Here is a 27,094-nt window from a genome sequence, read left to right as displayed (position 1 = left end):
CTAGGCGACAGATGGCACCTTCCCTTGGGAGTGTATATTTGGGGAGAAAATGAAACAGGAGATTGAGAGAACTCTACAAGAAACAGGGTGGGGCTGGAGAGATGGCTACATGGTCAGGAGCACCTAGTGCTCTTGCGGAAGACCCAGGTTCAGGTCCCACCACCTACATGGCAGTTCATGTCCCTCTGTAACTCCAGTTCCAAGGAATCTGATACCCTCTTCCAGCCTCCATGATTATCAGGCACACATGTGATGAACAACAGGCAAAACACTCATAAAATAAGACAAAATAAAATCTAAAGAAAAGAGAGGAGACATTTCCCAACACCAGTGCCTGTGGTTATTGGAGCTGCAGCTGGGCAGGGCCACAGACCTGGCCCGTCACCCAGGGCAAACATTCCCGTGAAGCCCCCAGTCACCAGTGAGGGGCCGAACTCATCTACTGTCTGCTAGCTGGAAGAACCCTTAGCTTCCCTGCTTCGTACACTTTGCCAGCTCCTGCTCAGCCCTGCTGACTGTGCTGGAGGCTGCCTTTCTTTTGTTCAGGCCCATCGTCTTCTGTAATTAGAAAATAAATTACTTTTTCTCAAAGAAGCAGCCCTAGCGCTACTGCCGTGGATAAGAGGGATAAGCGGTAGCAGGCGGCTGCGGTCTGACAGGTACAGAGCTGGGGCCCTATCAGCCTGTCCAGGTGTTGGAGTCCCACAGACGAGAGAGAGGAGTGGAGGGGGGCTGGCAGAAGAGGGGGCCTAATGCATGGGCACAGACGCATACTCTTTGTGTTAGCAGTGCCATCCAGAGACAAGAAAACAATCCACACATCTCTGATTGAGCTGCTCTGGGTTCCCGGTCTGTGGGATAAGGGTTTAACCCCCCCCCCTCAACCCACACCTCTTGTATGCTCAAAACGCCTTTGAGATCAAGGCCCTCACTGAGGCTGCAGCTGCCATTATGTTCCCACATCTCCTTGTTCAGGTTTAGTGACCCTGCACTGGGGCTTTGCCCTGGCCATCCCTACTGCCTGGAGGCACCCGCAGTATAACTCCATTCCCCCAACCATTTGTTGAGGCCCTTCCCACTCCACTCTCTTACATGCCTCCCTCCCCATCTTAAGGAACAGGCCCTCTGTTCAGATGGACGAGGTTCTGGGAGAGTCAGTGTGAAGGAGGCACCTCCAGGCTGCACAGCTAGCTCCCAGGAAAGGAGAAAAACCTCAGAGATGGGAAGGCACAGCAAGGCAGTCACTGTGCAGTTCCCTGCTCCAAACCCAATAAGGCAAGCAGCCTGCATTCAGGGGGACAGCAAGAATGGGAAGGTGGGAGAGAGGGCATGCTTGTCTAAGCAAGAAAAAGCAAGGGTTATGTCAGCATCAGACACAGCCTACACATTAGATGTGTGATGGTCTCCACAGATGATGCCAACACCCACATCCACTTAGAGAGTGTGAGCTGCTTCCCCCACAAGTGTGTTTCTCTCCTAACAAGCCGAGATTCCCAACCCTACTGTGTAGATGACATATGCCGACAGGCACAACCCCACCAATGACATGGGATGGAGCCAAGGTCTGAGCTCACAGCAAGCAGCCAAGTTCAGGCCTTAATTCATTTCCAAAGGATCCCATTATTGACTTAGACAGTCCAGTCTGGCATGGGTGCGGAGTCACTCTCCTGCAGTCCCAGTACTCAGAGACCACAAGAGATAGATTGATCCCAGGTGATCAGGCCAGCCTAGACAGCATAGTAGGAACCCAGACAGCATAGTAGGAACCCATCTCAAGAAGACAAAACTCTCTAGCTTTGAAACCCTAAACTACACAGTAACAAAATGCATTCCTCAAATGTCAGGACTCTAGGAGACGGGAGATTTGTTTTGATTATGGTGAGTCATTTCAATTCTCTGATATTCATTTGCAAAATAGGAAGCAAACAAAAACAAGTGCTGGATGGACAGACAGGACCACCGGGCAACATCTGTCATTGTGCCCACCAGGCAAGAATGCACCATTTGGACAAGGTCCACCGAGCATCTTTACCAGTCTCTTCTGCGGTCGGCTTCAGAGAAAATGTCAAAAGCAAATGGCTGGAATGGCTCTTTCACAGACCACAGTCTTAACCACAATATGATAAAGCTGGGTGCAAACAGTTTGTAGGAACAGGAAGACTGCCTGGGGAAAGGGCTGGATGAGTAAAGAACCCAGGACTCACAGAAATGCTGAGTGGGTGTGGCCTGCGCTCCCTCCACTCAGGAGGAAGAGATAGGGATCCTCGAAGAAGCCTGCCTGGCTACACTAGCCACATCAGCAGCTCTGAGTTCAAGTGAGAGACTGCATATATATATAAAACAAGCTACAGGCTGCAAGATGGCTCTGCAGGTAAAGGCACCTGCTACCAAGCCTAATGACCTGAGTTCAATACCAGGGACCCACATGGTGAAAGGAAGGGGAGAACTGACTCTAGCAAGTTGTCCTCTGTCCTCCATCCTCCACATGTGTGGTTTGGAATCTGAGCACACATGCTCCCATGTATGCACACGCGTGCACACACACACACACGCACACACACACACACACACAGAGTGAGACACAGACAGACAGACGGACAGACAGACAGACATATAAAAAGAAAGAATAAGCTGAGCAACAGTCAAGGAAGACACCTGATTTTTACCTCTGACATGTGCACACATGTGTACATACATGTGCCACACACATGCCCTGAAAAAGGCAGAAAGAAAATCGGTTTTAAAATGACTCTTCCAACTAACACATAAGTCAAGGAGTACATAAAACAAAATAGCCGACTTCCCAGTCAAGAAGCAGGGCAGAGCTCCCACCCCCACACACACCAAGCCTGTGTGGCCCCCAAGGGCCCCCCCATAACTCCAGGGATTTCTTCTCTAGTTCTTTCACACTCATACAAAAGGGACAAATGAGACTTCCAACTTCAGATCGTCAAGAAAAGAACAAACCACAGAAAGTAGAAGAGAGGCGATCACGGAGATAAAAGCAAATAAATAAATTAAAGAACTTAAAAGCTGTAGAAATAATAAATAAATACCAGACCCAGTTCTTTGAAACTAATAAAACAGAAAAAGTTTTTCAAGGCTAATGAAGACACTGTGATTGTGGAGGTCTTTCGCTTCCTGTTCAACACTGTTCCAAGCAGACAGACTAGTATAATAAGAAAGTCCGTCCCAAGGATGCAGGAGGGCCGATGTGTGCCACAGTAGCTCATCTTTGTAGCATCTGGGGACAGGGGATGGAAAGCTCTCTACACCTGACTCAGGAAGTCAGACCTCGGCCCCTCTGGGTGCCCTTCCCCTAGAAGGTGGGGGCCCACCCTCTGGAGCTCTGAGCATGTAGAATGTGGTGCAGGGGTTCTGATAGCCCACAGAGCCACTTCAGAGATACAACCCCTAGGCTGGGCCTGAGATCCTAGTTGTTCTCTCTCCTAGACCATCCTCCTTGCCTCCCTCTCTTCTTTGTCCTGTACTTTAATTTCTGATCAATCTTAGTTCTTTTCTAAAATATTTTATTAGCATGTATTAATTCTGCAGAACAATATATGGCATTTCAGGCACAATCATACATAATGTATTTCAAATATATACACCCCCTCCTCATTATGATCTTCTTGCCTCCCCCTCCCTCCCACTGATCCCTTCTTCCCAATGAGGAGCCATCCCCCCCAACACACACACACACACACACACACACACACACACACACACACACACACACACTAGGACCTATGGCCTCCCAGGCTGTGGGCTTTTGTCTTTACTTATAGTACAAGATCTGAATTTCATCCTGTGGAGCAAGCATTAATTCCAGTCAGAAAGAGATGATTGCTCCTGTAACAGACCTGCCACTATTGCCTCTTGCCTGGCTGGCCACTCCGGGCATGCAGAGTCTAAAGCTGAGTAAGCCAATAGGTGATAATTCTCCCCCAACAGCCTGCATAGCACTTTCTGGCAATAGCCAGCGGGAAAGAAACTTCCAGCTCAATCCCAGCTTAATTTCTTTATTTCTTTGTTTCTTCTTGATTTCTTTATTGATTTCTTGGTTGACCAAGATGTCCAGTACTACAGTGCAGGTCTTTTCCCTGATGCTCAACCAACAAGCATGTGTCTTTCGTTCTGGTCTCAAGCCATTCTGCAGCCACTGTGGCTGCAGTCATGACCTGTCCACCTCACCTGAAAACAGGCCAGATGCAACTCAGATACGTTGCTTGTCCAGCTCAGCATGCATGGGGTCCTGGACTTCCACCCTCAGGGAGGGGAAGAAGCAAAGGGATGGGCGGGTGAGGGAGAGAAAAACTTCTTATGAGACTGCATGACTTTATCTGCCTGCCCCAGGAAAGTCTCCCTTTCCTTCCATTGGTCAGAAGCAGGTTAAGTTAACCACTTCTACAAGGAAGCCAGGACACATGACCTGACCACTGAGGCAGTTGATGGGGTTGGAAAAACAAGAGATAGATCTGGCGCCAGATGTAGCCACAGATGGAAACTGTGGCCGCCTCAATCAGGAAGGGCAGCAGCCAGAGAGAGGAAGGAATCGAATCAGGGCCCAGAAGAGGAGACAGAAAGGAGGTAGGTCTGCAGGCACAGCCAGGTGACCACTATAGAGAAAGCATGACCCTGGCCACACAGGCCCTGCCCCTGACCACCACAAGAATGTGCAGGCCCATCTTTCTGTCATAAGCACCAGCAGACTCCCACTCAGACCCATCTGTAACCTGAAGAGGGAGGAAGGGTTGTCAGCAACTGAAGTTCCACTCGCATCAGGGCTGGCTGCACCCAGGATGCAGGGTACCCCAACACCCAGAGTCTCCACATGTGGGTTCTGTTCTCACCTTGGTGGTGCCATTTCAGGACACCTTTCCTTGTGGAGCGGTGCCACCAGGGACCAGCAGCTCCAACTTTGCTCCAACATTTCCTTTGCTTGACTGACATCGCCTCTCCCAACCCCACTCTTAGAGACACTTCCAGGCCAGTCATGGGAAAAAAGAGAGAATGTTTGCAGTCTGTCATGAATGTAAGCAAATCTGTGGCCTGGCTTCAGTGGCTGGTCTCCCTAGCCACATTCCAGACACTCACAGGCAGAAGTCTGGAGTCTAGAAGTATGTGTGAGGCTATCCCCAAGGAATGCAAAAAGCCAGGCTTAACGTGTGTGCCAACATGAGGTCAGGGGCCGCAGGTGTGTGGTCCTCCCCTGTGCAATGAAATGACACCACCTTTCTGGTTGGGATAAATGTGTCCGTGCCTTCTGCTCTCAGCCCGGGGAGCCTCACTGGGTTTCTTGTTCCTGGTACAAAATGATCTGATCAGGGAACAGACAGGCCCCGGATCAGATGACAAATGTCTATAGCAGAGTTCAGGAAAGGGAGCCCATTAGCTACTGAAGGAGGAAGGGACTATTCAGGAAGTCACAGGGCAGACCAGGGCATGTTTGGGGTCAAGTGAGCAGAAAACAGGAGCTGAGGCAAGGAAGAAATGGCCCAATGGAAGAAGCAGCCTGCAGCTCTGAGGCTGGCTTCGGCCTGAGGGCTGTTTTCCAAAACAGGATCTGGTGATGGGATCCAATGAGCAGAGTGCTTCCCTAGCACCCGCAGAGCCCCCCCCTTCCAACCCCTTAGCACTCTTTACACAGAGCATGGTGCGTGTCCAGCACTTAGGAGGCGGAGGCAAGAGGATCAGAAGTTCCAGGTCATCCTCAGCTGCTCTGTGAATCTGAGACATCCTGAGATACGTAAGACCCTGGTTTAAAAAAATTAAAGGCAAAAATGTACAAAGCCCCTGAGCCTGGAAAAGGGTGGGTAGGGAGAAGGCTGTGTGTGTAGGTGTCTGAGACTAGGGCTACTGTTATAGCCCCAGGTGAGAATTAGCCAATGTGTGAGCTCCACTTGACTGGGGGTGTCAGGTGACAGAAGTGCCTGGATGACCTAAAAGATCCTCCCAATGGTGCCAGTAGGAGAAGGTGGTTAGACAGGATCAAAGGCCCCTGTCAGTCTCCTGGGCCAAGCCTCTGTTACCCCACCTCATGGTCCCATCAAGATGTTTGCCACAGCGCTGGTTGGCAATGAGGTGACAGGCTGAGGGGCTCTGACACCTTTGGGCCCTCTGGCTGCACCTGCAGCCCACTTTGTCTCCGAAGCACGTTGAGAAAACTTGTCTCCCAGCCAAGGGGTCCCCAGTGCCACTCTAGCCATCTGAGCACTGCTCCTGGATCACCCTGTGGCCTTTGGAGAGAGTACCTCAGACACCTGGAAGATCTTCATGTCCCAAAGCTTCAGCCACTTGAATGCCATGCTCGTCCCAAGCCTTCCTCCTAACCAAGCCCAGGGCTGTAGCCGGGGAGCAATGAGCCTTCTAAGGGGGAACTCGGGAAGGGGAGAGACTACTACTCACTGGCTGGCCATGGTGGAGTCTGCCACCATCGGGGTAAGTGAGGGATGAGGTGGGAACTCTGAGGGCTGGAACAGGCAGGGCCACAAAGAACGCAGGACGTGTCCAAGTCTGGCAAGAGACACTAAAGGCAGAGGACGTAAATTCAAATCCAACCTCACAGTCAAGCTTTGGCCTTGGACAGGCAACTGTCCCACCCCATGGTTTGTTTGCTGGTTCGACTTGATTTGTTTGACTTTGAGACAAGGTCTTGACCAGGTAGCCCTGGTTGGCCTAGAGCTCCTTGTGTAGACCACACTAACCTGATACTCACAGATCCAGAAGCCTCTCTTTTCCAAGTGCTGGGATTAAAGGAGTCCACAGCCACTTCCATTGCCACCCTGGTTTTCAAATAAAGGAATCTCAAGTGATTTGTCTCAGCCATGCCCAGGCTGAGCCAAGCTTGGAGCCACAGGACTAGGATGCAACGAGCATCAAAGTCCACCATAGCAGGAGGGAGCAGAAGCCCAAGGCCAACCTCCACCCTTCCTAGGCCCTATTTTGCCAGGTCTTGCCTACCACCCCAGGGTGGCTAAGGTCAAGGAAAGGCACACCATGGACCCAGGGAGACAAAGGTTGATTATCCTGCTTGGTTCATATATGCCTGTCTACTTAGCTGTGTGAATTTAGACAAGATTCCCAACCTCTCTGTGCCTCTATTTCCTCACTTATAAACTAGGAATGGTGAAGCCCCTTCACGCCAATCTCCAACAATTGTTTGAGTTATAAATAAGTCAATGTGTGTGGCGTGCTCTGGAAAGCACATGGGTATTGCAGGTGCCATTCTGAGACGTATACTTGTGACTCTGAAAAGGCTAGAAGCCGAGAGAGAGAGAGAGAGAGAGAGAGAGAGAGAGAGAGGGGGGGGGGGGGGCGTGACAGCCAGCCGCAGGCCCTGACAATCCACACCACTGTAGCCCCCTGCTGGCCCTTCAGCTGAGCCATGGCTGGCTCCACGCCCACTGAAAGCCTAGAAGACAGAAGACAGTGCAGTTCTCCTTAACAGCTAGAAGAGGCTGCCCTGGCCCAGAGCCAGACAGGACTACTGTCAGCCTTGGTCTTCCTGCGGTGCAGTGGAGAGCAGAGGACTGGCATGTGTGGTACAGGCCTGTGGGCTGCTCCAAGATGTCACTCTGTCCTCCCAGCACCCCAGAACTGTCTCCTCCATCCTCAGCCCCAGGAAGCCTGTGAGTGGTCTCCAAGGCAACAGGGCATCAGAACAGCAGAGAATATGTTGAGGATGCTCCACAGTAGTTGGGGGTGGAGAAAGCCCACAGATTGAGACCTACCCCATAAGGCAAGCAAGGATCTGCTTGTATCCACTGCCCCCACAGTCACCAGGCACCCACCCCTATAGATTCTATTTTCTGGGAGCTGCAGACCCTCAAGTCAGGTTGCTGATTGTCCAACTGAGGCACAGAGCAAAGTAGCTGCAACCAAGATTGTTCAGCTGTCCCTCCTGGTCTTGCCCTTCATTAGGTGCTGGCTGGGACAGCCAATGGGAAAGCAGCAGAAGGCTGGGTTCAGAGGGTTTTCAGACCTGCAGATTCTGAGTTGGGAAGCTAACCACAGGCCCAGGAAAACCCTGGCACGCATGCCCTCCCAAGACCACAGTAGATATTGCTAATAAGCAGAACTGTCCCAGGCCATGTGGAAACGGCACACAGGAGAGAGGGCAAGAGCGTGAAGGTGGTAACTGTAATAGCGCGGATCTCAGGCTCCTGCATGCCACAGGGGCCAGCCCCTTCACCCTCCACCCCAGACTAGTTGTGTCCCCTTCAAATTTCACATTGACACCATATCCTCATCCCATACTATATTTGGAGATAAAAACCTATCAGGAATAAATTTCAGTTAAATGAAGCCATGAACTTGAGTGGGGCTCTGATCCAACAGAATTAGCGTTTTCACAGGGAACACACACACACACACACACACACACACACACACACACACCTACCTTCAAGTATACCCAAAGAAGGGATCACACGAGTTGCTGTGATCCTGACAGGAGCAAGAGGTTAGGAAGCCTTGGCTATGCTGTCCTGACCTCACAGGCACGGCCTACAGAACAGAGAGAATGAGTCCATCTAAGGCGTTAATTTGTGGCAGCTGGTGCCAGCTGTGACCCCCACATAACAACTCTGCTTGAGTCTCTGGTTTACAGATGAGGACACAGGCCCTGGCAGGTGATGCCTGTGAGTACAGCTGTAAGGGTAGAGTGTGGACAGCCCAGGTCATCCCTCCACCACCCACACTGCACACTGCCAGACTGCGCTCCCTGCATGGCTAAGTATACATGGCTGTTCACACCAGGCCTGTTCACACCAGACCTGCCTTTTGCAGAGTCCAACAGCAATGCCCGCTGGGCTTCAGATACTGCTGCTACTTCACAGCATTGCACTAGAATTCTGTACTGAGTACAGGACAGAACCCATTAGCTTTGCACATAGATTCCTTGCTGACCTCTCCCACTGAGTCAGTCCCACTGGAAGCCTTCTGCACAACTGCAGATGGTCACTGGGTGAGACCACAGTCTGCTGAGGCCGTTCAAGGGCTGGACAGGACACATGAAGTGCTCTTGTCCACAGCCCAGCTGTACTTCTCTAGTGGCTCTGTCCCCTCAGAAAGGCAGCAGCTGCCTGGCTACATGTCACAGCATATCAGTTGCCAAAGCCCATGGTGAGGAAGACCCATGTGCACTCAGATCCAAGGGAAGGGAGGGCATTGGTCAATTTTCTTCATCATTGTGGCAAAACACCTGACAGGAGCAACTTGGGGAGGAAGTTTTCTGTTGGCTCACAGGCTGAGATGGTACAGTCCTTCCTGGTAGGGAAGGCTTGTCAAAGTTCATGGTGGCCAGAGCATGTCACAGATCACATCACAGCAGGAAGCACGAAGCAGAGAGTGCTGAGTCAAGAACTGGAGCCAAGCCTCAAGGTCCATCCTCTCCCACCAACACTCTGCCAGCCAAACCCCATCTTGCAAAGGTTTTACAGCCTGCAGAAGGAGGACCACCCGCTGGAGACCAAATGTCCAAACACAAGCCTGAAGGACATCTCTGACTCAAACAGTATCAGGAAGTTGAACCAACCTCTGTGAGGCAAGAGCGTTGTGGTCATGCCCCAGAGGGTCCCATAGGAAAAGGGTATGATTAAGGCCATCTTGGGAAAGTACAGGCTGAAACTAGATCTGACCTGCTAACAGAAATGACAAAGAAATGTCACTGTGACTTGTTTCTTTGCTTGTATCCTCATTAATCACCTGTCTATTGTCATTAAGTCGTCGTGTCTGCGTTACTGGCAATAAAGACCTGGGGTTTGATGACATCTCACAAGGTAGGTTTGCGTGGGGCTCAGCTCTTCCATGGGGGTGAATGAGGAGAGGGCTGACACAGCTGGCAGAACGGACAGAACTAAGACTTCTCAACCAGCTGCCAGGGAGACCCCAGGGAGTTCCTCAAAGACCCAGGACCAGTGTCTACCAGAACAAACAGCTAAAGCAGAATGTCCAAGCATTGAAATGTATATGGCTGGAAACCCCAGTAGATGTCTCCAAGTCCCCAGAGACCTCCAGGGCTAGTGCTGGCATTCTTGCTTGGAGGTGGCCACCCATGTCTCCACCTCAGGCCATGTGGGTGTGTAACTGCACCTTCCTCACCTGAGGGAGTAACCTTCTGCAGTCCCCCAAATGCCACTGAGACAAGGTGTTATAGTTTGACTCATGAGCGCGCCCCCAGACCCACAGGCTGAAGTCTTCAACTTCTGTAGAGTTAGTGGAACCTCCAGGAGGTGAATGGGGAGAATCAGGTCATCGGAAGTGTGTCCTTGAAGGCCATATTGGGAGCCCAGTCATTTCCTGTGTCTCTTAGCTTCTTGGCCACCATGAGATGACCAGTTCTGCTCCATCACCATGGTGCTCCCACCATGATGTCAGGGCCTCAGACACCTCCAAAAGTGTGAGTCAAATGAGCTGTTCCTCCTGCTAAGTTGACTCTCTCAAGGTATTCTTTCCACAGCAGCAGAAAGCTAACTAATGCACAGGGTTACGGTGTTACAGGGTGGAATGAAGTTTATTAAAAGTTTGGGCAGGTCACAAAGGTCATTTTATCGCCTGGACATGACTCATCAGGGGGCCTAGAGCTGCCATTCCCACTGCAAGGCATCTCTTGTCTAGTGCTATTCTCTTCCTCTGGAAGTGACACCAAGGGAGATGCTCTCCCACATCTTTTCTGCTCACACTGCCGAGGCTAAACAACTGCAAAGTCCAAGTCCCACCAAGGAGTCAAAGGGCGTTGCCACCGCTGCCACCGCAATGTTTGTCTCACTTTGGGATACCCAAAACTGTCCCTGTCCAGACAAAAGAATCCTTGGTTCTCACAGGAGGGTGTGCCCCATAGACGGAAGAGCTGTTGCACTTTCCACACTACCCACTATAGAAGGCATGCATTTCTACAGGTTAAGAAGACGTCTCCGACACTCGGTGCTAGACAAGATCAAACCAGCTCTTTTGCTGAGCTCAAACGGAAAAGCATAAGCAAAGGTTGTTTGAATATTCTTAGAGGTATAAAGGAGCCCTCTAGAGAGTGGAAGCTCACTAAGGTATGGCTCCCAGGGTGCTGGGAATAATGCAAAGAGTAAAGACACTGGTGTGGGTTGCTTCTCCCTGGTGGTGTTTGCAGTTCCATTAGAAATGGCAGAAAGAACCAGACTTAGTGATCTATACCTGTAGCTCCAGCGCTCAGAAGCTGAGACAGGAGGATTGCCATGAGTTCTAGGCCAGCCCGGGCTAAATAATGAGTTCCAGGATAGCCTAAGCTACAGAGTTAAACCCTGTCTTGGAAACAAACTCTAACAACAAAATCCATGTGCGTGCCTTGCAAAAGAGCCAGCCCCCAGTTCTCAGCCCATGAAAGCAAGTGTCTAGTGGGGAGGCAGGCATTTTATGTTTTGAAAGGAAATAACACAATTAGCTCGAAGGAGTTGATACTTCAGCTTTAAACGGCAATGTTCATTTCGATGGCATTGGATCTTTGCAAAGCTGGGGTGTTGGAGATTGCTGTGATTACTCTGTGAAAATCAATACAAACAAGAAAGGAAAGCAGCCATGTCCAGCCTGATCCCAAGGCATGACAGGCTGTGTGGTGTCTGAGGCGATTAAGTTGTTATGGCATAAATACTTATTTTAAAAATAATAAAGCCACTGGAAACGATCCTAAGAGAAAACATCAAACAGAGCAACATCTGTTCATGAAAACTTAGGGGATGTGTAGGAGTGCAGTACACAGTGGCTCCCTTCTACCTCTGTCCCAACCATTGATGCAGCCTGGTCCAGATGGCTGCATCCCAGGGCACAGGGCCCCCTGTCAGCCCAGCCCATGGGGCAAGCCTTACTCCTCAGGGGAGCAGACCTTCAGAAATTTCCCATCCTGTTCCCCCATTGCTAGGGCCAAGTTCTAGATGAAGGCAGCTAGGAAGTAGAAGTTAAACTCTTACGGGGTTGGGGATTTAGCTCAGCGGTAGAGCACTTGCCTAGCAAGCACAAGGCCCTGGGTTCGGTCCCCAGCTCCAAAAAAAAAAGAAAAAAAAAAAGAAGTTAAACTCTTCCAACAGTCCAAAAACTAAAAAAAAAAAAAAAAATCGAATTGCAACAAGCCCCTTGGGAATATGGGAACCAAAGCTCAGAGTTCCCACAATATAGTATCCACAATTTGAAGTTTCCAGTAAAAAATTAAAAGATTTGTAAACAAGCATAATGCACAAGGCTTTTAAAATCAAGCAATGCAAACTGTGAGAGTCAGCAAAAGCTGGAATTAACAGAAAAAGACGTTAAAGTAATAATTTCTATGCCCATGGAACTAAGGGAATGTGAACATAAGGAAGTACAAAAAAGGTGTGATAAGAACAGTGTATTGAACAGAGAATAACAATAAGGAAATATAAGAAAATGTTTGGACTGGGTCTCATTATATAGTCCAACCTAGTCTCAAACTTGTGATCCTCCTTTTTCAGAGTACTGAGATTACAGATGTGTACCATGCCCATTGAGGAGTAGTTTCCTCCACATCAAGCATATTTTCCTGGAGAACAGAAAGGAGACTCACAAAACAGGAAATAAAACTTACAAGGCTAAGGAAGTTCCTGAAACTTATAGAATTAACAGAATTGACTGAGTTTAATTCCCATATAATGGAATGAGGGATCTGACTTCTACAAGTTGTCTTCTGATCTCCAAATGTGTGGTATGTACAAATATACACAATAAATAAATATAATAAAATTTAAAGAGAAATGTAACCTGTGAAATATATCTATTGAGATAAAAACCCAAAGAAGCACTGAACTGCATGGTCATCAGTGACATTATAGTAGTAATTATGACAATTTTTCCTGGCTTTGTCACATTAACACATGTAATATGGAAAACAAAGTATCTTAAGAAAAATGGAAGCAGAGAGGGAGTCATATGGGAATAATACACTCTATGATACTATAGTTAAGCTAGTCCAGGTCTGAAGATGATCTGATCAGTAAGATGTGTATAGTAAGCTAGACCTTCAGGTGCAAGCCTTTAAATTTAGCTGTGTAGAAGGCTGAGGCAGGAGGAACACAAGTGCAAGTCTACCTGGCTACAGAGTGAGTTCAAGGACAGCCTGGGAAAATAAGTAAGACTCTATCTCAAAGTAAAATGCAAAAACAAGGCTAAGGATATAGCCTGGTGGCATTTTCTGGGTCTTGGATTCAATCCCTAGAAATACATTTATATGGTAAAAGCAAATAGTAGCTACAAAAAAAACAATAAAACAAAAAAAAACAAAAAAACAAAAACCTTTCATATGACTAAAAATGAACACATAGAACCAAGACATGCAGGATGCAGCCAGAATAGTAGTGTAAGGGAGCTGAGTGGCTGCCAGGCCTGTGTGAAGAAGGAGAGATCACAAATAAAGTTGTTGTTTTTTTTAGACAAAGCCTCACAATACCGCCCCGGCTGACCTGGTACTTATAGAGAGCCTCCTGCCTGTAACTGCTAGGATTACGAGGATGAGTATATCCAGCTCTCAAAGTAATCTGACTTTCCTCCTATGATACTGGAAAGAGAAAAGCAAACTAAACCTGAAGCCCTCAGAAGAAAGAGAACAGTAAAGGCTAGAGTAGAAATTAAAATTAATGAAGCAAAGAATACAAAACCCATAAAGGAAAAAGAAAATCAATGAAGCTCAAAGCTAGTTCTTAGAAAAGAGCAACAAAATTAACAAACTTTTACCTAAATTGTAGAGAGCAAAACAGAGAACTTAAACTACTGGAATCAGAAATAAAAGGCATTATTAATTAATTAAGTAATTGACATTACTAATACCCTGAGAGAAATAAAAATGCCACTATTATATGGCAAAAAGTAGATAAATTACTATTTCACAGAAGAAAATAAGTAATCTATAAATAAATAAACACACTGAACAGGTTAATCAATTGTCAAAACAACCTATAAGGCAAATGCTAAGTTCAAAAAGCTTCACCACTGCTTGTAGTTAAAGAGAAAAAGACTTCAAGAGGACAGGAAAGAAACGGGCACCTCTTGCTCAGTCTTTGGGCCAGCATCTCCTGTGTGAGATGCTGATAATAGCACAGGAAAGAGGATTACAAGCCAGGTGTAGAAGCACACAGTTGCCATCCCAGAACTCAGAAATCAGAAGCAGGAGATTTAAGAGCCCAAGCAGTCTTGGTTACATGAGACTCTGTCTCAATCAAAAATTAAGCAATATATACTGTGGCAAAGGTAAATTTGTTCCAAGAATGCAAGGTTGGTTCAATATATGAAAATCAATTAAATTAACATGTCAGAAAAATAACAAGTACTGAGCTAACACTACACCCATTGGTAAAAGGCTTATGTGTTCCTCCTCTGAGACTAGGGAGACGAGGATGTCCATTCTCATACCCAGTGCTTGCACAATGTGACACAAAACTGGGAAAGAGACATCTAGATTGGAAAGGAATAGGTGAAGCTAATTGCTACTGCAGAGAACATGGTCTTACCCTAGAAATCCCTGAGGATTCCACTCAGTATTAAAAACAAAATCATGATAACCTATATATGAACTTAACAAGGTTGCAGGATACAAGATCAATATACAAAGCTCAATTGCATCATTATAGATTTCCAGTGAACAATTCGAAAATTAAATTAATAATTCTGGGGCTGGAGAGATGACTCAGCGGTTAAGAGCACTGGCTGCTCTTCCAGAGGTCCTGAGTTCAAATCCCAGCAACCACATGGTGGCTCACAACCATCCGTAATGGGATCCAATGCCCTCTTCTGGTGTCTGAAAACAGCTACAGTGTACACACATACATAAAATAAATAAATCTTTTTTAAAAAATTAATAATTCTGAAAGCCAGGTGTGGTGACATGGACCTATTACCCAGGATTCAAGAGGCTGAGGCAGTAGGATTGCTACAATTTCAAGACCAGTCTGGGCTGCAAAGCAAGCCCAATCTCAAAAAGAAAAAGAAAACAAAGAGGAAAAGGGAGATAATTGTGATCGTAACAGATTCAAAAGGAATAAATTTCTAAGAAATAAACTTAGCAGAAGAATTTAAAAAGCTCGAAGCTACCAAATAATATTTGAAGAAAATGCAAAAGACCTAAGTAAGGGAGAGGCCATCCCCTCTCCTGTGGATTGTAGCACATCACCCTTAGGATATGAATTTCCTCCAAGGGACCCACACACTTACATGCTCTCCAGCAGGGTCCCAGCCAGCTTTCTTGTAGGACTGAGGGTCTGCTGATGGAATCACAAGACTTGGGATGACCAAACAGTGCAGGAAAGAAGAAAGTGGAAAGATTCAAACCTTAGTCTCAACGTTAACACGCAAGGGAAATAAAGGAAGAAAATAGTGCGAATGAGAGCCGGGAGTGAAAAGGCAGGAAAAGACACGTGAGAGAGAAGGGGCTTCCTGCAGCCAAAAGGTGTGCTGTGGTCTTTGAAAAGTTTGAGAAAATAAACAGAGACGCAGAGAGGGAGGCAGAGGCTGACAAGAGGGCGCCGTGATTAAGGGTGCTAGCCGCTCTTGCAGAGGACCTGAGTTTGGGTCGCAGCACCCATATACGATGGCTCATACACATCTGTAACTACAGTTACGGGGAATCCGGTGCCCTCTTCTGTTCTCCAAGTCACTATCACACACCATCACACACCATCACACACACACACACACACACACACACACACATACACACACACACACACACACACACACACACTCAAAAATAAATCTTTCTTAGAGAGAGAGGAAGCAAGTGTCCTGACACATCACATGTCCTCTATCTCACACTTGGGAGGTGGAGTCAGGAAGATCATGAGATCAAAGCCAGCCTGAGCTACTCAGGGCTTTGTCTCAGAACACCAAAGAGAACAGTGTTACAGACTCTGACTACAGTAAAATCTTGGGACACTCTGAATAAATTTTTATGCCTACACATCTGAAAATTTCTATGAAAGGAAAGGACAACTTACCATATCTGGCACAAGAAGAAATATAGACTATTAAGGGTTTCATAACTTTCAAAGAAACTATTACAGAAACTTAAATCATAATTTAACATCTTTTCACAAAGGAAGCTCGAGATTCGGGTGGCTTCACCAGCAAATTAGAAATTTGACTTAGAGAAGAGAAAGAAGGGGGATGCTTCACAAACTGCTTTATGAGGCCAGACTATCCACGATACCAAAATCCAATAGAGATGTTATGAGAAAGGAAATATCAGTCGGAAAAAAAAATAAATGGAAAAATCCAGAATTAAACATTACCCAATTGAATCCAATAAACTTAATCCAAATGAATATAATCTGATCATGCTGATTTGGACTTACTCCAAAAAAATAAAAGTTGTCTCCACAACTGGAAGGCATTGTACTAACAGAATAAGGGTTGAAAGCATTGTCCCTCCCCAGATGCAAAATGACCAGTTTAACACACCTTTAGGGTATGCTTTTGGTGTGTGCGGGGAGGACATGTGTGTTCATATTCATGGAGGGAAGACGTAGGTGGCCAGGTGTATGGAGGCCGAAGGTGAATCTGAAGTGTCTTTCACAATCACTTCCCACCATTTCTTTTTAGGCAGAGGCTCTCCACAGACTGCCAGCTTGTCCATCCATCTATACCAGCTGGCTAGCAAGTCCCATGGATCTCCCTGTCTGGCCACCTCCTCAGATTATAGATGTGTCCCACCTCACTTGGCTTTTTCATGGACGCTAGGGATCTGAACTTCAATCCTAGGGCACACATTGTAAGCATCGTACCAACCGTGAGACATCCCCAGACCTTCTTATACATATTTTGCAAATTTTTAGTGTTTTTTTTTCTTAAGCATTAGTCTCATCCCTCAACTCCCAAACAGGATCTTATATATTCCAGGCTGACCTCAATTTGATATATAGCTTAAGACCAGCTTGAACCTTCAATCTGCCTGCCTCCACATCCCTAGTGCTAAGATTACAGGTGTGGACATCACACCCAGTTTATGCAATGCCACAGCCTAAACCCAGGCTTTCATCGTGCTGGATAGGTGCCCAGCAAATGAATTACAGTCCCAGACCCATTAGATTTTCCTGCATCTTACTCTCCTCGGCCTTGAGATTACATGTTCCTTAGCATGAGGATGTATTGGTTTGCCTTTCACAATTAGGTTGGGACTGACTGTTTTTGTGTAAGGAATAAGATTGGGTTGTTTGGGGGTTGGGGATTTAGCTCAGTGGTAGAGCACTTGCCTAGCAAGCGCAAGGCCCTGGGTTCAGTCCCCAGCTCCGAAAAAAAGGAAAAAAAAAAAAAAGAAAAGAAGATTGGGTTGCTTTGGGTTTGTTTGTTTATATTTTTTGAGAGGGTCTTACTATGCTGACCTGGACCAGCAGGTAGTTCTTCAATGACAGAGTGCTAAAGGCGAGGAATAGGGGTGGGAAAATAGAGAAGATGGGAAAGTTGGGACCAGGACAAGTTGATGACTTATGCCAAGCAAGTTTATTAAGAAACACAGCATCTTTATATACAGTTGTTAAGGGAGAGGTGGGCCAAAGTCACCAGGAAACAATCTACAATGGGAAGAGGTCAGCAGGAAACAAATCGAGCAATGTTGCACAAGGGGAGCACAGGATAGCTCAAGTGAGAGCCAGCGCCAGCGGCCTTGGGACTGACAATTCCAGTTTCTTCAGTGGGGAAAGCCATGTTCTTGGAACCAAAACTCCTTCTAGGCTCTGGCCCCAGTCCCAGACCTGACCTTGCTAAGTCTGCCCTGGAGTAAGGACACAGAATTGACTCCCTTTTGTACTTTCACCAGGGCCTCTGATAAAGCCTGGGATTAGCCTGGTTCTAGACTCAATGTAACTCTGGCTGGCCTGGAACTTGCCATGTAGACCAGGCTGCTCTTGACCTCAGAGTGATCCACTTGCTTCTACCTCTCACACGGTAGGATCAAAGGTGTGTGCTGCCACACCCAGGTCTGTTTTAGATTTTTTTTTTTGACATTTATTTAAGCCAGTAGACTCTTCCAAACATTTTTGCCGTGTATTTGCCTTACTGTTCAGATAGTCGAAGGCATTTTGCCTATTGACCCGGGACATTTGGATGTCTATCTCACAGTTCCTCTGACTTGATCAACCATTATAATGCAACCCACAGATAATCCCAGTTTTCGTGGTTTTCCATTCCTTACATCTTTCCTTTCTTTTTCTTGCCATAATATGCAGGCCAGAGCCTCTCATTATAAGTCAAGCAAAGGTGGCAACCATGAATAAGTCTGAGGTCAGTGAGCAGGCTCACTAGACAGCCAGACCAGTCAGACTGGTAATACCTGTACCACTACACCACACAGAGACAAACGAAAATAAGGAATCATTAAAATATATATTGAGCTCACACCTCCTGCAGACAATCCATTGTGTGGAATATATATTGAAATTTTAAAATAAAATTTAAATTTTTTTCCCTTTTCGAAAAGTTAAACTAAATTGAAAGTGCGGAAGTCTATATATCAGAAGGCAGCAGTAGGCAGAGCACAGCATGGGGAAAGAGAGCAGCAGCATGTACAGCAGATGCTGTTGCTAATAGCATTGGATTGTATATAACGGATGCTGACATTGTAGATGTCATGCATGTATATGGTAGATCAAAGGCTTGTGGCCAGAGAATACACAGAACTCCACTAGAAAAAAGCCAGAAGTAGCAAGACTTGAGCAGGAACTCCACAGATATTACCCAAATGGCTAACAAGTGCAGGGGAGGCTCTGAGGACCCTTCAGTAACTGTGGGCATTCAAGGAAAAACCACAGTGAAGTAGCTTTACATAGCCATGAGACCGGGCTAAAAATCAAACTATGGGATAATAGTGTCAGCGCCAACATGGAGGAACTGGGATGGTTGCTTGCTAGGATCTGTGGTTCATCGTCGAAGAAAGTTAAGTCCCGCATTGACAATTCAGTCCTGTTCCTCACATGCACAGGAACGCAGAGCCTCATGAGCCCTAAATCCAGGACAGGAATGAGAAGGGCCACAAGAATCCTGAGGTCAACACACGCTGTGGGTCCAATAACAGGAAAGCAGAAATGCAATATTTATCTGAGTAAATCCTGCAGCAAAGAACCCAAGCAAACTGCAGTCACACACAGGTACGGTCGGCCTTGCTAACGGAATGCTACTCGTGACGAAAAGAGGAGACAGAGTGAATGCCCGCTTAGTTTTTTCCCTTTTGTTTGTTTGTTTTTGAGACAGAGTTTTATGTTGTCCACGCTGGCCTTAAATGTGCTGCGTGGCCAAGGATGACCTTGAGCTCTTAATCCCTCCTGCCTCCACCTCCCTAAGCTGTGGGATTACGGGTAGGCAGCACAGTGTCCATATATGTATACTTTACAGCAAAATTAGACAGTGATGTTTATCACTTAGTACAGTGATAAACACAGGAAGGCTCTGACCACCAGAGTTGCCAGAAGAGGAGAGTTAGAACTCAAAGGGAGCTACGGGGCTCTGTCAGGGCTTAGGGTCATGACCTAGTTGGTAGCCCTAGGGTGCATGCCTCAGAAGTGGTTGCTTCAGTGTGTGTGTGTGTGTGTGTGTGTGTGTGTGTGTGTGTGTGTGTGTGTGCAGTTATCCTGGAAACAAACCACTTGTTTCTTTGGATTCTGTTCCTGTTGGAAGAACTGTCTGCTGAAGGTCCAGTGCCAAAAGGTTGGTCACCAGCCTGTGACACTATTAAGAAGATGGGAGTGTGTGTTTGAAGGGGACAGTGGGACCCTGGTCCTTCCTCTTTCTCTCTCCCTCTTCTTAATGTGTAAGAGTGGTTTGCCTGCCTGTGTCCGTGCCCCACATGCAAGCCTAGTGCCTGAGAGGTTCAGAAGACATCATCAAACCCCTGGAACTAGACAGTTACTGATGGTTGTGAGCTACCATGTGGGTGCTGGGCACTGAATCCAGGTCCTCTGCAAGAGCAACAAGTGCTCTTAACCTCTGAGCCATCTCTCTAGCCCCCTCCTCTTTCTCTTTGCTTCCCAGAAAGGATGACACGAGCAGCTCTGTCCACCCCATGCTCCCACCACCATATTTTGCCAGCTGCGCACAGAGGCCCCCAAAACTGTAAGCCAGAACACACCTTTCTTCTTTAAGATTATTTTTTTTTTGGTTCTTTTTTTGGAGCTGGGGACCGAACCCAGGGCCTTGCGCTTCCTAGGCAAGCGCTCTACCACTGAGCTAAATCCCCAACCCCAAGATTATTTTTAATTAACTTTTATATGTGTGAGGGGCTGCTACAGCGTGTGTGTGGAAAGGCGCGGAAAGCAGAAGAGAACTGCATCCTTTCCTCCCACCACATAGGTTCCAGGAGTCAAACTCAGGCACCAGGCTTGGCAGCAGGTGAAGTGCCTTTCCCCACTAAGCCATCTTACCAGCCCAGCCTTTCCTGTTTTACAGCTGATCATCACATTGATGTAAGGCTATTTATAAAGCTTCAACATCTTCATAGTCACTTGAATTCTTTTTTCCCTTGAGATTCCGTCTTCTGTAGCCCAGCCTGGCCTCACCATGCAGCTGAAGCTGACCTGGAACTCCTGGTTTTCCTCGATTCCCACCTTCAGGGCCCAAGATGATAGTACTACCACACCTGGCCATGTCCTCCTAATTGTTAGCCAGGGTGTTACTCCTGGCCCTACTTTCTAAAAGTGCAGCGTGAACGCTAAAATGCTGGGCCAACAGGCAAATCGTCCTCGTTCATTAAAACGGACCTAAGTCTGGGCATGAGACTTAGGGCAAAGGGCCAGGGTGGTGAACAAAAGAGCGGGCACTAAGCCTATCTCTGAGGCCTGTCTGGCCTCTGCTTCACGCAGTGGATCAGCACCGGGTGCAAATTGCAGTTTTGTAAATTGATTTCATTCCCAATGCACCAGGGAGCCTGTCACACAAAGAAACCCTAGAGCAAATTCATTTATTAATTGATTCAGCAAATATTTATCGAGTGCTTGTTTTATTCACAGAGCTGTGAACCCCTTTGGAACCTAAGAATTTATGTCACAGAGTGAGTGAATTCCCTCTCACTGGCCACGCAGGCCTGCGATTCCAGACACTGACACTTTTTAAATGGCATTTGTTGGGTTTTTTTCTTCCTATTTCAACGGTGGCACATGTTCACTGTGGAGTATTTTCAAAGCAGGACAAAACAAAGTGGAGAGAATAAAACCAATGAATGTATCAACCTAGGTTACACGTGTGTATTCACATGTCTGTGTATGCACATGTGTGTGCGTGCTCACGCATATGTCGAGTCCAGAGGCTAATGTTGACTGTCTTCCTCAATTGCTTTCTACTGTATTTTCTGAGTCTTAGTGAAATGTTTGCTGCCATGCTTATTTTTCAGTACAAGTGGAGTGAGTTCAATCCCTAGCACCCACATTAAATGTGTGTGTGTGTGTGTGTGTGTGTGTGTGTGTGTGTGTGTGTGTGTGTGTGTGTGTAAAAACCTGGGCACAGTGCTGAATGCCTATAATGACAGCACTGGGAATGCAGACATAGGATCCCAGGGGCTGGCTGACAGCTAGTCTAGATACATTGGTAGGCTCCAGGTTCAACAGGAGGCCTTGTCTCAAAAATAAGGTGGAAGGTGATAGAAGAAGACATCTGACAGTAACCTCTGGCCTACACATCACACACACACACACACACACACACACACACACACACACACACACACACACTCATACATATACATACACATTCACATACACACACATATACACTGTGATGGTTTGTACATGCTCTCAGCCCAAAGTGTGGCACTATAAGAAGATGTGACCTTGTTGGAGTAGGCGTGTCACTGTGGATGTGGGCTCCTAGCTGCCCGGAAGCAAGTCCCCTCAGAGCAGCCTTCAGATGAAGAATTCTCAGCTCTCCCTGCACCATGCCTACCTGGACACTGTCATGCTCCCACCTTGATGATACTGGGCTGAACCTCTGAACCTGTAAGGCAGCCCCAATTAAACATTGTCTTTTATAAGAGTTGCTTGGTCCTTCCACTCTAACATGTTATCTGTTTTGGACCGTTTACCATAAGAAATATGCCAAACAACCAGAGCTTTCAGGGACTAAGCCACTACCTAAAGACTATACATGGACTGACCCTGGACTCTGACCTCATAGGTAGCATTGAATATCCTAGTAAGATCATCAGTGAAAGGGGAAGCCCTGGGTCCTGCTAAGACTGAACGTGATTGTTGGGGGGAGGGCAGCAATGGGGGGAGGATGGAGAGGGGAACACCCATAAAGAAGGGGAGGGGGAGGGATTAGGGGGATGTTGGCCCAGAAACCGGGAAAGGGAATAGCACTCGAAATGTAAATAAGAAATACTCAAGTTAAAATAAATAAATAAATAAATAAAAATTTAAAAAAAAAGAGTTGCTTGGTCACTGTGTCTGCTCACAGCAGTAAAACCCTAAGACACACACATACTCACACAGATACATACACACACTTACACACGTACATACACACATATATGCACACATACATACACACATACATGCACACGCACACACACACACACACACACACACAGAAATAAATAATTTTAAAACCAGTCACAAGAGATCAAGAACTCGTGTGATGAGTATATGCTCCCTAGAGCCTCTGGTTCCTAGGAAGTAGCATGGTGGGTTCCGGGGCATGGGAGAAAATGGAGAACTATTGCTTTAACAGGGACAGAGCTTCAGTTCAGGAGGATGGGGTGCCTACAGGCTCTTTGTGCTTCACACTGGTGAGCTATACAGTTACAAAAGTGAAACAGAAATTTTATGGGCTCTCATCCCAGCTTAAACAATATTCATTCATTCATTTTACAAACACCTCATGTTGAAGTCAAATTTTTCTTGCAAATAGTGTTCCCAGATTGGGACTTTATGTGGCCTTGAAAATGATTTCAATCCTTAAAAGCCCATTCTCTGGACTCAGCTGGATCACTGCATCCTGTACCACTGACAGCTGATTCTCTGGTCAGATTCTTGCCTTGCCCCTCCCTGACACATGAAGAAGGCAGACAAGAAGGCAAGGGTTGAATAGGTGAAGACTGTTGATGACCACAGGGAGGTGAAGACCCAACAGAGAAACAGGCCCTCAGTGGGAGGACGCTGAGCAAGAGAGACAACTGAGTTACAGCTCTGAGTTTAGAAAAAGCCTGAGGCCAACAAGAGTAGAAGCAGAAGCAGCCAGCCTCAGAGGCTGGCCCACTGGAGGCAGGAGACACCTCTTAGGAAGTAGGTAATCCGGAAAGTCTGACAAGGATACTGTGCACAGGGTTTATATAGACCCAGGTTGAGCGCTGATTGGCCGGGTACATACAAATAAGGGAAAAATAAGGACCAATCAGTGGAGAGTTTGCCAAAACTGAGGCACATTCTCAATCTCAAGGGCTCTGTCCCCTTTCTCCTCTGCATCCTCATCCGTTTGCAGCAGAAGAGAGAAAGGCTGAGGGGTGGGGTGGAGTTGGACCTGAAGTTTTTGCGGGTCCAGATGCTGCTCTGATCGCTCTGGTCCCTCATACTGTTAGGCCGGAACCCCTGCTCCTCCCCGGCACAAGCTGGGAAACCCTGTCTGCCCTCCTTCCACCAACCCCACCCACTCAGAAAATTCCCGGGTCTGCTTGGAGAAAACTCTGTCCAGGCTAACATGTCACCACTCCTGGTGCCCGCCCAGGGGCTCAGTTTTTAACCATATATGGACACAATCCCAGCTCCTGGCTGACACGTCATCACTCCTCCCCTAAGCTCTATAAAATTCCCTCGCTTCAGCCTGGACTGGTGATTTCACTGAGCTCCACCTGTGAGGTTGGTGAGCCCACCCGAGAGCTGCCTCCTGATAAACCTGCCTTTACCTACTTCTAATCTGGTCTAGTCTGACCTAGATCTGTGTCACTGAGGGAGAGAAAACACCTATCACACACCACCATTACGGCCACAATCCCAGCCTGAGGACACCGCCTGGGGTGTGCTGACCAGCGTAACAGTGACTCGAGCAAACCACAAACTCTCTGAAAAAGGTCGTCCCCAACTCACAGGGTTCTCACACAGTTGATGGCATGTCAGAACCCAGCCTGGATCCCAGCACCCTGTGTGGCCTGTACTGTCCCCATGGAAACTTCAGGTTCCCTCTGGGAATGGTGGGTAGTGTTCTGAGCCTTTTTATCACCTTTGGGTGCAGAGAATGTTAAAGTCTGGAAGTGTAGGGAGGGTCCCCTCTGAACCGCTGTACCCTAACCATCTATCAGAACCTGTTGCTCTTACAGTGTTGAAAATACCACTCAAGGGTCTTCTATGGCATTCTAATACTACATAGACTTCCTTTGTATGAACACAAAGAAAGATGATTTAAGCCCCCCGCCTCGCGGTTGTTTTAAACTTTTGCTATTATAATTGTCCCTGCAGGGAACATACGCACAGCTAAATCTTTACTTGCTTAATTACCACCTTGGAATAAATTACTAGGTCTGGAATTGAGGGTTCAAAAGACACAGGCATATAAAGGCTTTTTGATACATATTGCCAAATTGACCTAGCAAAAACGTACTAAAACCTGCCCTCGGACCTGAAGCAAGGGCCACACCCCCTTCCCTGCACATGGCCTAGCATATCTCCCAACCCCTCACACCCCCAACACCCCACCCCACCACACCCCCTGCCTTCAGCTTAACTTGTGTTTTCCTCTCCTGCGGATCACACAGTCGTTGTCTTTAAGTACCTTATGGTTGTGCTAGGAACGTTCTGGGTTTATTAGCCACTCGTGGCTTCAAGTCTTTTGTCAGAGTTCTTTGTCCATCTCCCTGTGGAGGGGGCCCTCCTCTCCTCTCCATAATGGCCTACAGAGCGCTGAGAAGTACCTGCCTTCCTGAAGCGGGGGCCCAGCTGCAATCCGTACCCTCTCTGGTTGCTATGCAGATGTGCCAGTGGAGGGGACCAGTCTCCATGGCCACAGATGCCCGGGTCTCCACAAGGAGCTAGCAGGGAGAGGTTGCCATGGTGATGCTACCCAAGCAGGGCCTGGCTCCCCGCCCACCATGCAAGGCTTTGAGGGCTATGGGGAGGAAACAAGGGGTTCTGCAGCCGCGTACCCGCAGCGCCCAGCCTGAGGAGTCAGAGGCTTAGACTATTCCATCCTGAACATGGAGATGCACGATAAGATGAGAGATGAAGCTACTCGTCCCAAAACTTAAAAGTCATGTCCCTCGGCCAGATCCGAGAGTCCTCAAGGCGCTAAATGAACACTTTGTGAGTAAAATCGGGATTATCTTGTGATTGGCACAGTCACGGTGCGTTATTCGTGTGAAGTGTGTTTAAAAGAACCGGCTTGTTAGAGTAACATTCAAAACACACACCAGTTCTTTAAAAGCATGCCTTTGAGTTGTAATTGCCATGATTCTCAAAAACACTGAGCGGGAAGTGTCAGTTCTCTTGGAGACAACCTGTCCCTCGTTTTACAGATGAATTGTACCCCAAAATCCACACAACGAATTACGTGCACGTGCGCACACACACACACACACACACACACACACACACACACACACACCTCACTTAGAGATAGCCTTTAAGGAGAACACGAAGTGAAAATGATTCTTGAGGGTGGTCCCAAGCCACTGGCTGGTGTCCTTGTGAAGAGGAGAGAGAACGTAGACACCTGTGGGGAGACGGCTTCGACAGGCAAAGCAAGTTGACCTCAGACGATGCCAACCATGACTTCCCTGCGCTTGCTCCCAAACACTCTGAGCTGCCCCTAGTATGCTTTGTTCCTCCTTCCTGGAGAGGCTGAAGGAAGGATGTCACCACTCCTCAAATAGCCACAACTCAGACTATCTTTGGCAGGCCTGACTGAGTTCTGAGTGCTTCCTGCCTGAGGTTAGGGATATTCTCATATCTTTTTTTAGTTCATCCATGACCTCACATTCTCCCAACGCCTCCCTTGAACCAGGCACTGGGCAAGGTGCTAGGATGACAGGGTGTGCAGGGAAGACAAGTGCCCGCCCTCACCCACATGCTGCCCCGTGATATCATCTCAGATGCTCCCTGGGCAGCATGATACTGGTAGGACAGATCGCAAAGGACAAGGTGTAGCCAGGGATAAGAGGGGAACATCTGAGCCAGAAATCAGAGAGCCTGGAACAGGCAGGGGGAAGGTTATGGGCAGAAGGAACCAAGAGTAACTGTTCCCAGTCTGGGCGCCCATAAGACACTGCTGCAGTTCTGTGTGGATAAGGGTACAGGGGCAATGAGGACGGTGCCTCAAGTTGTCCCCGAGTATACTGGGCTGAGGGACCCTTCTGTTCCCTTGCCAGAGCACCCTACACCCCTTGTCTACAGTAAGCATTGGTAGAAAACAAGTGAGATTTAGAGAGAAAACTAAATTAGAGTCTCCATTTTGAATCAGCAGGGCATGTTGCCTCAAGGATGCTGTGCTGTAGGGCACACTGTATACATCCCTGACTCCTGCTTTGGGGCCCAGATCAGCTGATCCTGCTGAAGGGGATGGGAGTGTTGATGGCTGCCACTGGGGACTTGGGGAGAGCCACCCTGCTGGTTCACATTCCTCTCAGGGAGGAGGAGGCATCAGAAGGAACCTGCCCCATTCAACAACTGGTTGGTGTGGGGCTCACAGGCCTAGAATTATGGACAGATCTGCAGGAACTCGGGGGTTGTGGGGGAGTCGCTGGCATTCTGCTGCTCACCTCCACACCCCAAATCTCCTCCCTAAATAACCTCTTGCGGGCAGTTCCACTCTGCAAGCTCTCGTCCCCTGGAAACTGGCTACAGGCGTGTTTCTTCTAATCAGCCCCCACGCAGATACACAACAGGTATCAGCCTTCAGCATCCTAAGGATAGAAAGGCTGTGTTTGCAGACTGGACAAGGGAAAATGGGTTAAGTGCTAGATTCATACTACTCGTCCCCTTGCTGGACCCTCAAGCTCCATGTTACCATTTCCCACCAAGCTCTGCCCAGGCCCTGGCAGAGTGAGCTCAACCGACAGCTCCACCCCTGGGTTCTCAGGTGGCTCCTGGTTCCACTTTGCTGGCTGCCACTTCCCCCCAGAATGCTGTCTCTCGCCCTCATTACTGGCTCTAGGAGGATA

At 47.7% G+C, this 27,094-nt stretch overlaps 1 long non-coding RNA gene across 8 annotated transcripts in view; it reads right to left on the bottom strand.

The window, feature by feature from the left end:
* Positions 1-27,094, bottom strand: part of LOC102554942 (uncharacterized) — a 106,332-nt gene that overhangs the window by 77,996 nt on the left and 1,242 nt on the right. The window lies entirely within an intron of this gene.

This window comes from Rattus norvegicus, chromosome 4 (assembly GCF_021556685.1).
Source record: "Rattus norvegicus strain SHRSP/BbbUtx chromosome 4, alternate assembly SHRSP_T2T, whole genome shotgun sequence".
Lineage (NCBI taxonomy): Eukaryota > Metazoa > Chordata > Mammalia > Rodentia > Muridae > Rattus > Rattus norvegicus.
Note: the sequence above shows the minus strand (reverse complement) of the source record. Positions and strands in the feature narration are given on the sequence as shown.